Genomic DNA, 12,045 nt, shown 5'->3' with positions numbered 1-12,045 from the left:
AAAAGGACAATTATTTGCTTGAAAATTTTGTTGTTCAATAACAAATTATGTTACCAGCATCTACGGGTCCAGAGAAGGAAGGAAGAGAATCTAGGCAAATGTTTATCTACAATCTTGAAACTACTACTTTCATATAACTTAAACAAACTTCATAATTACTATAGTAAAGATATTTCTGTTGCTATAACCTGCTTGCAGTAATAATGAATATCTTAAAAAGAAATTCATAGAAAGTATAATTAAATTGCAGGTAGATCTCAAGCCTACCTTCTATTGCTTCTGAAACATCCATTTGTTGGAATTACATATTTAAACTGGGAACATTACAATTATAATAAAAAAGTTTGCGTCCAAAACAAAACTGGAAATTCTGTTTGAACTATAGATTCCAATTTGACTTTGACAGCAAACTGGTATTTGTAGGAATTTTTTTTCTTTCTTCCTCTGTCAATTAAAGTTCAAACAAGTTTTAGGATTCTATTATTAAAATACCATAACAAGAAGACCTGATTCTCTGAAATTTTACAAATAGTTCAACCTACTGGCTTTGGATATCTTGTAGAAGCTCAACGTATCTTTCTGAACTAAGAAACTCTACCAATAAAAACACACAATGAACAGGAGGACCCCAGACTTAGAAGGCATTCAGTGATCTGTCTATTGATGAATAAATATTTAGTCTTGATTGTAACTCATAGTAAACTAACATTAAGACAATATGTTTGGGAAATTATCAGTATAATTCCACTGCTATAAACATACCTTAATTAATCTATATTAGTCTTAGTCATCTACTAATGCTCAAACATTAGAAAATAAATTTCATATTAGTAATAACAAGGTTAAGAATTAGTAATAACAAGGTTAAGCATAAATTTTAATACCTCATTAGATACATCTAAAATTTCATCATTTGACTCCTCTCCCCAAACTCTTGGTCCTATAAATTGCAAAAGAATAAATAAATTAGTTAGAATACATATTTCTGATTATGATTGTAATCTTATATAAATTTCAGTTAGGACAAAGTAATAAATTAGAGACCTCATCTGGGCTAGGGGCTACACTTCCTCCAAATAAGGAATGACTATTCCAGACTATGACAGAAAATTGAAAATTAGTTTTTATTATGGTAGCAAGGAGAAAGAGCTTTATAATAATAGGATCAATTAGCAGAACATATTTTCCATCTCTATTCACTTTTTGTATGCTATGTCCAATAATGGAAACTACATTGCTTGTCTCCTTGGTTAGTTTCCATCCGTTAGTCCTTGTTTTTCCTGCTGGTGCTTTGGAAATATCCCCCGTCTTTATGACAGCCACTCATAAACTGGAACACTTCTATCATATCTTCCCTAGTCTCTTTTTTCTTTTAACTAAACATACCCTATTCCTGCAAGTGTTATTCATATGTTTTAACCTTCAGCCCCCTAATCTTCTTTGTCTTCTCTACACTCTTTCCCTTCCTTCTCTTCTCCCCTCCCCTGCTGTAAGTTTGAATTGGAACTGAGACCAAGATAGGTTAAGAACAACTTCGATTTATTAATTGAAATTTAGATTCCTTGCAGATAAACTTGTCATCGAGAAGTATGATATTGGATCCCAGGTTCCTGGGTTAAGTTCAGATTTAAAGTAGCAAAGTTATGAACATTTTCTATTACCATCTGCACTTGATCCAACATTAGCCATGACCCTAGATTACTTCTCCATGTATATTTAACTCTTATACTTATTTAAGTATTTCAAACAAAAAAACTAAAAAGCCCATCCAATTCCATAAAAAGTATTTATGAAATTTAGCTTGATTGCCTGAGCTGGACCCAGGTGACATACCACTGCATTTTGGACCAGGTTTCAATCATGTTCTATAATATGAGATATGTTAAGCGCATATATGTGTGTTCATCCTGTTCTACTAAAAACAATAGCTGGTGTATCAGTCCGAGCTATGCAGAAGCCCTCCTGGGTACAGTATTCACCTGCTCTTCAAGCAAGAACCCCAAGACCAGGAGGACTCCCAGATGAGAATCTATGCATTCCAGAAAGCACAACCCCTTCAAGAACTAAATCTGGTAATCAACAGCCATTTTCTCATGTTTGGGTTAAGTATGACTGTTTTCCCCCAAATTCGGATACTCTTCAGATATTGATACTGTCCAGACATCCATATTTTCCAATGGGCCTGAGGTGGAGATGTATACCTGAGTATCATCAACATTCTGATACTTCAAACAAGATGACAGATGACCTCTCCCAGTCCTTTCAGATGTGTTGGAACAGAATAGGCAAAAAAATTAAATAATGAGGCTGTGTGTAACAAAGTGCCCAGAGATCTAACCTGTTTCTTGAACACCTTCGGTATATGCTTAGTGAGGAAGCATTGGAACAAATGGCCATTGTGCCTCCATCTCCCAACCCATTATCACTAAAATAGTAGGATGATTGCACCACCTTTGTCCAGTTTAATGTAGCAATCTATTGTATGTTTGTGTAGATTATGCAATATAAACACTTCATAATATACGATTATATTTTGATTTCTATTCATGTTAATATATTTGATTTTCTGACTGTCCTGTATGTACATGTACAGGAGGACAATTTCTTACCTAGATATTTTTATGAAATAGAAGCAGCTCTATTCTTAGTAATTTCAAGATGTATGTGTGCGTGTATATACATTCTCATGTATACACATACAGAGACAGACAGATGGATATGTTTTCTTGGATTACAAAACTGATCACTAATAAATACAATAAACTTTGCTCATTTTTCATTTTATTCTTAAATAAGATCCAATGTATTTCTGTATAAAATATTAGTAATAAAATAAGGTAAAAATAATCTTACCATCCTGTGTCTGATAAATCAATGATTTGATAGAGACAACTGCATCATCTTCAAAGGCAAAGTTGTACTAAATTAAGAAAATATCACATCAGTTTTGCATGTTTTCTAACTATTAAGTAGATCTATTAGATAAAATAAGACATTTTTCAAAACAGCATAGCCCAATAGGATTAGGATTAGAATTTCTATTGAAGATGGATTTTACCAGAGAAAAACTACACCTGATTTGTTACTTATATTTATGTGATGTGGATCACATGAAGACTTTCAAACTCAGAATGCAGAAATTCATATCATCACCGTTTCTGTCACCATCTAGGAATCAACTCCCTTTTTTTTCTGTATTCCAAAGACCGTCCCCTTAGTTTGCATTATGTGCACTCTAACTATACAAACCCAATATTATGTTTTGCGGCTAAACAATATTCTATATTCCTGAATTTGATGAAGCAATTATACCAAGGCACTAAATGCGTACGGCTGTATTTTCCACAAACCGCAGTAAAAGCATATCTACTTCTGCTCAGTTTTGGCCCATTGGCTTCAAATACCTAGACAGACTTCTAAACGCTCTTCCATTCCTCCATTCTCATGCAGGCAGAAAGAACGATATGTAGTAATGTTAAAGTACAACCGCTTCTGCCGCCACCACCACTACTACTAATCGAAGGGAGGGAAGACATCACTGTTACTTGTCATTATGAAATCGGTTTAGAAAAAAGACCCGCAGGGTAGCCATCGTCAAGCCCTTGGACCCTAACAGGACACCGCCAACCTTCCCACGGAAGTTCCGATCCTCTACATCAAAGCCACGCTCAATCCTCATTGTGCTTACCTTGTTCATAATGCTGCTCATGGCAGAAGCGAAGCGGTAGCGGCTATCCCGGAAACGCCAATCCATGGTGCTTGTTGTTGTTGCTTCTTCTACTTCTAGGGGATACAATAAAGATACTTCCCCCGCTTCCTCTCTCCTCACTGCCTCACTCTATCCATGTCAATTGCCCCTAAATGTGCAGGACCCACCACCACCATTAGGAGTGGGGATCGGTTGTTCCCGATGCACCAAGGCTGGGACTTTGAAACAGAAAAACCCGCCCACTTCCAATTCAAATATAGCGCCATTCCAACCCCCGCAAAGAGTTTTCCGATTCTTGACTCCGATAGGCGGCCGCTCGCGTCGCTTTCTGCAGGCCGCCCAATCAGAAGGATAGAAAGTCAGCCTCGCTTAGAATCTTTCTATTTGAACGTTCGGACGTTCGTTTTTGCCTTCCATCTTCTCTCGTGGGCGGAGACGGAAATGAAAAAAGAAGGCTTGAAACCGCCCTGGTTGTTTGTTTGTTTTTTCTTACTCGGGAATTCTGTTGGTTCTAAGACAGTTTAATTTTGACGAGTTTAAAGTGATGCCGAAAGACTGCATATATATATCTATATATTTGCCGGAAGTGGGTTGTGATTTTTCTTAGGTCCGCGTGCGTTATATGAGAAGCATTAGAAATAATGCGATTAGTGTGTTGAGAATAATAACTGTCTATGGAGATTCTCAGTCATTCAGGTCATGGTTGTCCCAAAGGTGCTTTTTCAGGAGGCAACTGGACCTTCTGGTTAGTTACTGCTTCCTGAAAAAGCACCTTTGGGATAAGAAGAATAAGAGAGTTGGAAGGGACCTTGTAGGTCATCTAATCCAACCTGGAGACTCCCAAGCTGGAGACCCTATACCATAACAGGCAGCTGCAGAGCCCTGCAATTTAAATTTAGCTGTACTTTGGGGTAAATAAACTAAAGCAACGTGAGTGGCGTTTTAAAGATTAAGTTCCTTCTGCCTCTGCTCCAACAGAAGCAGCTACTTTGGGATTTGATTCTGGTTTTTGGGTAAAAAGAAATGAGAAACTAAGAACTTCCAACTAGGGAGAATCTTCATTTTAAAAGTATCTAGGTGAAGCATGCATCATCATCATCATCATCATAATAATAACAACAACAATAACTAATTTTATTTATATACCGCCCATTCTCCCGAAGGACTCAAGGCGGTGTACAGCCAGAATTAAAATACAAATATACAAATATACAATATCTAGTTAAAATTAATTAAAATCATTAAATAGTTTTGGCCGAATTATAAAACCCAAAATTAAAACCCAATTTAAAATCAATCAATTTGACAGCCCCGCCTGTCAGAACAGTAGGGTCTTGAGCAGAGCTGTGGAGTCGGGAGATAAATGTTCCGACTCCGACTCCGACTCCTCAGTTTTTTGTACTTCCGACTCCGACTCCGACTCCGACTCCCCGACTCCGACTCCTCTGTATTAATATGCGAATGTATTTTATACATTCCTTGAAGGAAAGAAAGGCAACATACATGTCATTACCACAGGACTACTGGCTGGGAAGCCAACAGTCTACTGTATTGAACAGTTTAAGCAAAAGACAAACACAATGAAAACAACAAAGTTTTATTAATTTTTTTTTATTAATTTAATTAATCAAGTTGCTGGATAGTAGCAGCAGGCATAAACATCAGGAACAGGAACTTTACCAGTTCAAAAATACAAACCACATTATTTGGTTGTTTTAGAACAAAAACAAAGCTTATCTATATGAACCAAAAACAAAATCTGTAAAACCTAGAAATGGTTTATATTAATCTTGAAATGTAGTTATAGGCTTAGCAAATGCAAATCAATTCAATGTAGAGTTCTAAGGAAGAGAATTGCCTCTGCCAGATCCTCTTTCATAGAGGCTCTTAAGTCAGACTTTATTATTTTTAGGGCTGAAAATAATCTTTCGACACTGACTTGGGTGGGTGGCATTGCAGTAACTATTCTGGCCACATCACTAACGATCTCTGGATAAACAAGGATGGCTTCTTCAACAGTAAGTTTTGATGAGCGATCATACTTTTCAACTTCTTTTAGTGCTTTATAAAACTCCTGTTGGAATTTTTTTATTTGGACATTTACCTGGTTCTGTAACGCTTATGCGACGTCGCTTTCCTTTAGCAACTTCCATTTTGTCTAAGAAGGAATCAAAGTCTAATTCTTCGTTTGAAGAAGATGATTCTGAGTTACCACTATTGCTTAAAAGAACTCCATCCTCCTGTGGAGGTATTTCAGGTCGTAATCCCTTCATGCGAACTGCTACATCATAGAGGGCCTTTTTCCCAGTAGCAATCTGTTTACTGTTCAATAAAAGTCGGCTCATTGGGTCGACATAAATAGCCGCTAACAAGATTTCATTTTCCAGCAAAAGACTCTCTCTTTTCATCATTGAAGATGCAATGCCCTCAGCTATTAACCCTCCATTTTTGTTCAGGCGATATAACAGGCTCTTCCATTCCAAGAGGAATTTACCCGGGGTTAGATCATCACATTGCAACCTCTTGGTGACAGTGAAGGGGTGAGAAAGAAGGTTCTCCAGCTCTTTTGTTTGTGTCCACTGGCTTGCAGTTAATGCAAGATTTTCATTGTCCATTTCTTCTATGAAGTCTTTAAGTTCAAGCAAACGCTTCACCATTAAATAAGTGCTTCCCCAGCGAGTTGTTTGATCCAAAATGGCTCCTTTTCCTGCACGTCTTTTCAAAATTGCATCTGTTTTTGGGGCCCTGGCTGCAACAGTTACTTGCCGTAATTTGCCAATTAATGTAGCTGCATGGCGATCTTTTAATCCATCTCTTATGGCAAGTTGCAGTGTATGAACAGCACATCGCATATGATGAATAGTAGCAAGCTTCAATGCTTCTTCAACAAAGTTGTCTAAAAAAATGTCAGCATTCTCTTCAGTTTCTAAACTTTCTCTAATACTTGCAGAGCTGTCTTCCTCTAAGTCTAATATCTGTTTGATACCTTCTTCATCTGCCTTCATCTTCTCAATTGTGCTCAACATGTTAGAAGCGTTATCTGTCACAACACATAAAATCTGTTCCTTTTTAATTTCAAAATCTTCTAGAACACCCTCCACTAACTTCTGAAGGTAATCACTGGTGTGATGTGCCTGAGTGTCCTTTACTCCGAGGGTCCGTGTTATTGTTTTGTTATTTTCATCCACAAATCTAACATTAATAGCGAAATAATTGACTCTGTGACGTGTGCATGCATCCATTTTAAGGAAGACAAAACGTCCTTTCATAACTTTCTGTAGTTCTTCCTTTTTACATTTGGCCTCCTCAATTATAAGTTTCCTTATACTTTCTCTTTCCAGAGAAACACCAAGTTTTTTTGCCATTTCTCCATTTAGGCCTAAAAAGGCTGTCTGTGAAAAGAAGGATAGTGGTACACTATTCTTTACTACCATTTCAATAATGTGGTGTTTGAATTTTTCTGGTGTCATCCTTATGGTAACTTTGTCAGATATAAAGAATTTTCTTATTTGTGATTGTTCTCCAGTAGATTTCTGAACGTTTTTTGTCACAGAAGTAGATGCAATGTTTTCATTGCTATCTTTCTCATTCACGGCTTCTAACACTTTGGGATGAAAACGCTGTAAGTGTCTTTTCAAATTTGATGCTCTTGTAGGTGCATTTTTATCAGGCCCACTGAAACTGCTAATTTTTGCATCACATTGTTTTTCACCATCATCATCTTTTCTAATACATTGGCACACGTAATGTTTTCCATCACTTGATAATGCAAAGTGCTCATAAACAGTAGACTTTGTTGTGTTTGTTGTTAGCAGTCTTTTTGCCATTGTTTAGGATGCCTCTTTCCCTAAAATATAAAATATGTTATACTAACTGGCATATAATTAGATTTTTAATATCAACATACACAGTCTTGTAAGTTGTACGTACATGGCTTTATACAAACAAATAAGCTATATATCCCAGCACTAAACCTAGACATGATTTGTCCTATACAATATAAACACTTACAGTTGAATCCAAGAAGCTGTTCCACCAAGTTCTTCTAAGCCAGTGGTTCTCAACCTTCCTAATGCCGCGACCCTTTAATACAGTTCCTCATGTTGTGGTGACCCCCAACCAGGGGTGGGTTCTAAATTTTTTTACTACCGGTTCTGTGGGCGTGGCTTATTTTGTGGGCATGGCTTGGAGGTTATGTGACTGGGTGGGTGTGGCTAGCTGGTCATGTGACCGGGTGGCCATGGCTATGTGTATAGAGGGCTGAAAAAAGTCATTTCTGACAGGTCCTCGCACTTTTGACTGGTCCTCACACTTATGACCATCCTCACATTTATGCCCGTGCAGCATTTTTAACAACCATGTCACTCATTTCACAACTGCTTCTCTTCACCATGGTGACAAGATAGGGCAAAAACGTAAAATGTGAGGACAGTCGTAAGTTCGAGGACTGGTCAAAAGGGAGAGGACCAGTCAGAAATAACTTTTTCAGCCCTCTGAGTAGTCCATATACATAAAAGGATACAGCAATAGAGAGGGATGAAGGAAGGGAAGGGAAATTAGAGTAGGAGTGAGGGTAAGAGAGGGAGGAAGAGAGGAGGAGAAGGAGAAAGGAAGAGGAAGTAGGGAGGAGAAGAAGAGGGTGAGGAAGAGAAAGTAAGAAGGAAAGAAAAGAGAGAGGTGGTAGGTTTGAGGAGAAAGATTGCTGTACAATAAAAAAGATGAAAGGGAAGAAAGCCAACCCCAAACAAATATAAAGATATTAAGATAAAGAATGAATTGTTAAACTTTAAAGAATAAAAGAGAACAAATATGAATAAATAACAATAATTAGAAACACACATACAAACATACAATGTATTTTCTTTGAACAGAGTATTTGGCCGGTTCATAAATTTAAACAGTGTTTAGTCATGTTTAAAGTTTAAGCTAACAATCAGAGTTACAAGTTTTTATAGCCTTAGCTGAATGACAGCAGTTTTTCCAATGGTTTACAGCTTCAGTCTTGAACTATTGACCCTCCATTCCCTTCACTTATGCAAGTGTCTCTAGTCCTGCAAAAAACATATTTACTTAATCCCTTATCAGTGAGAGGCTAGGTTACCCATGGGCGCTGCGTTCCCTGTAACAGCAGAACACAACACTATGGAAAGTATAAGTATTGCCACTCCTAATTGTGCGTTGCGTGCCTTATAGTGAAGCACATGAAAAGCATGCTTCTTCACGGTCACTTAACGTGTTCATTTTGCGGTTACGTGAGGCACTGCATGCATTGGTCTTTATTCTTACAGTAGAGAAGTCATTAATTATAACTTTTTGTGAATTGGGACATTTAAACTTGCTTTTTTAAAAATTCCAATCTAAATTTAGTAGGAGTCGGAGTCGGTGCATTGTTTGCCGACTCCGACTCCGACTCCAGGTACCCAAAATTTCCTCCGACTCCGACTCCTCGACTCCGACTCCGACTCCGACTCCACAGCACTGGTCTTGAGGGCACAGCGAAAAACCGGAAGTCAGAAATGTTACGAATATCCGGGGGCAATTCATTCCAGAGTGCAGGAGCTCCCACAGAGAAGGCTCTCCTCCTGGGTGTTGCCAGCTGACATAACTTGGCTGACGGCACCTTGAGGAGTCCCTCTCTGTGGGAGCAAACTGGTCGGTGGGAGGCTGTTGGTGACAGAAGGCAGTCCCGTAGATATCCTGGTCCTATGCCATGGAGCGTTTTAAAGGTGATAACCAACACCTTGAATTGCACTCGGAAGACCATTGGGAGCCAGTGCAGCTCGCGCAGGAGGGGTGTCACATGGGCGTAACGAGGTGCGCCCATAACCACCCGCGCGGCCGCATTCTGGACCAGTTGAAGCCTCCGAGTGCTCTTCAAGGGGAGCCCCATGTAGAGAGCGTTACAATAGTCCAGAAGGGAGGTGACGAGGGCGTGAGTGACCGTGCGCAAGGTGTCCCAGTCCAGAAAGGGACGCAACTGGCGGATCAGGCAAACCTGATAAAAAACCAAGGATGATCTCACCCAGGGCTTCACATAAATGTTGAACAGAAGGGGCGAGAGGACCGACCCCTGCGGCACTCCCCAAGCAAGGCGCCTCGAGGTCAACCTCTGCCCCCCTGCCAACACAAACTGCGAGCGGTCAGAGAGGTCGGAGGAGAATCACCGTAACACAGTGCCTCCAATTCCTAATCCCCTCAACCGCTGCAGCAGGATACCATGGTCGATGGTATCAAAAGCCGCTGAGAGATCTAATAGGACCAGGACAGAGGAGCAACCACCGCCTCTTTCAAGACGGCGGAAAAGGCACCCTCACTCAAAGAAGCATTTATAATACCCTGGAGCCAGCCTCGTGTAACCTCCCGGGAGGCCAGTACCAACCAGGAGGGACACAGGTCCAATAAGCGTGGCAGCACTAAGCCTACCCAGAATCCTGTCCACGTCCTCGGGAGCCACAGGGTCAAACTCTTCCCAGAAAGAATTCTCCAGACTCACCTCTGCCTCCCTCCCCAGACTCACCCAGTCGGAGTCCAAGCCTTCCCGAATCTGAGCGACTTTATCATGCAGGAATTGCACAAAATCCTCAGCTCGACCCTGCAAGGGATTTTCCCGCACTTCCACCCGAAGGAGGGAGTGGGTCACCCCGAACAGAGCGGCTGGGCGGTTCTCTGCAGATGCGATAAGAGCGGGAAAATAGTTAGATTTTGCCGCTTTTATCGCCACTAGGTAGGTCTTGTGTACATGGTGTATAATCCTGGCTATTTTTTTTTTCTTCTGTTCAACCTTCTGTTCTGCTTCTTGGAGACTTCCTGGATAAGTCCCTGTGGTTTCCTTGGCAAGGTTTCTCAGAAATGCTTTGACATTGTCTCCTTCCTAGGCTGAGAGAATGTGACTGGCCTAAGGCCACCCAGTTGACTTTATGCCTAAGGCAGAACTAGAACTCACAGTCTCCCAATTTCTAGCCTTCTACACCATACTGGATAGGACATATTCTGTGTATATCTTATTAGTATTTTCAGTTACATTGACAAGCAGGAGACACGACATGGGATTTCTCCCATGTGTCTAGTTAGATGTTATTTTATGGGCTGAAACTTTTTGGGAACTGAACTCCTATTTCTGCATAGTTTAGATAACTATATACAGTGCATATCAATAGTACTAGATATTATGTACTGTATAAAAATAGAAAATCCTATTCTGCAGAAGTCATGTGCAGAAGGCATGTAGAACTTGGTATGTGAGATCCTTAACAAGTCATGGATTGTACAGATCATTTAGATTTTATCACTTTTCGATACTGTTGAAAACCAGCATTTCATAAGTTTAATTCCCAGTAGAGGGCACATGAACTATATATAAAGATCCTTTATGTAATGTTAATAATGTAAATATATGTAAATGATATAAAATCAGAATTCCCTACTTTTGCAAAGTAATAGGAATGCAAGAACATAGGGCTTCTAACACAGAGAAAATGTACAATACAACATCTAACTAGACTAATTAGCCTATTCCCTAGTAATACCCTAAAACCCGAGGAATTTATGATTCTTTGTTTCTGCTTCTTCAAGAATTCCAGCCATTTATCTGAACATTTTTCTTGTTTTCCCAGCTCAGGCACAGAAAGTTCTTGTTTCATCTCCCCAGATTTCTGCCTTTTGCCTAAAAAAGAAATCTGGAAGAGGAGTGTTGGCAAAATGTGCTCAAGTTTATTCCAGAGAAATGTGTAGTCTCTCCCTTTCTGGCATTACTCTATCATGGAGGCTGTAGTTTAGTGAATGTTGGCTGACTATTGATGGCAATTCAATGATCAGTTACATAAAACTTTAAACAGCTAATAATCTGAGAAGAACTTGATCTATTCAATTTAGTTAGAAACAAAGAGGTTTTTTTTCTATATTTATTTATTAACAAATAATAAAAACAATACAATAGAAAACAACACAATACAAAGAATAATTATGAGAAAGTTCAGGGAAATGAGATTTCAAAAAGAGGTTCACTTTAATAAAATGTACAGAGTGTATTTGTAACGAATGGAGAAAAAAACCCCAAATGATATAATTTTTAAAGCTTCCTGTAAAATGTAGCATTCATATAAATAAACATGTGCTAAGGAGGTTGAGGGCTAGTAACCATAGCCTAGTTCAAGAACAGAAATTTAAATTTCTGGGTAGGAACAAAAAATATTTCTGTTTTAGGAGAGAGAGAGAAACAAGCCTTTTGGGTATCGTTAAGCTACTTTCAATAGCTTAGTGCGATGAACATTTATTTTGGACTTTCTCATTTCCGGATTTGGGAAACTGTCAATATGTCAGACAGAATAAAGAATTGT

This window comes from Pituophis catenifer, unplaced genomic scaffold, assembly GCF_029215685.1.
Source record: "Pituophis catenifer annectens isolate HBS135680 unplaced genomic scaffold, rPitCat1.0.hap2 SCAF_4, whole genome shotgun sequence".
NCBI classification, from domain to species: domain Eukaryota; kingdom Metazoa; phylum Chordata; class Lepidosauria; order Squamata; family Colubridae; genus Pituophis; species Pituophis catenifer.
The sequence above is the reverse complement of the archived record's forward strand: the minus strand, read 5'-3'. Positions refer to the sequence as shown.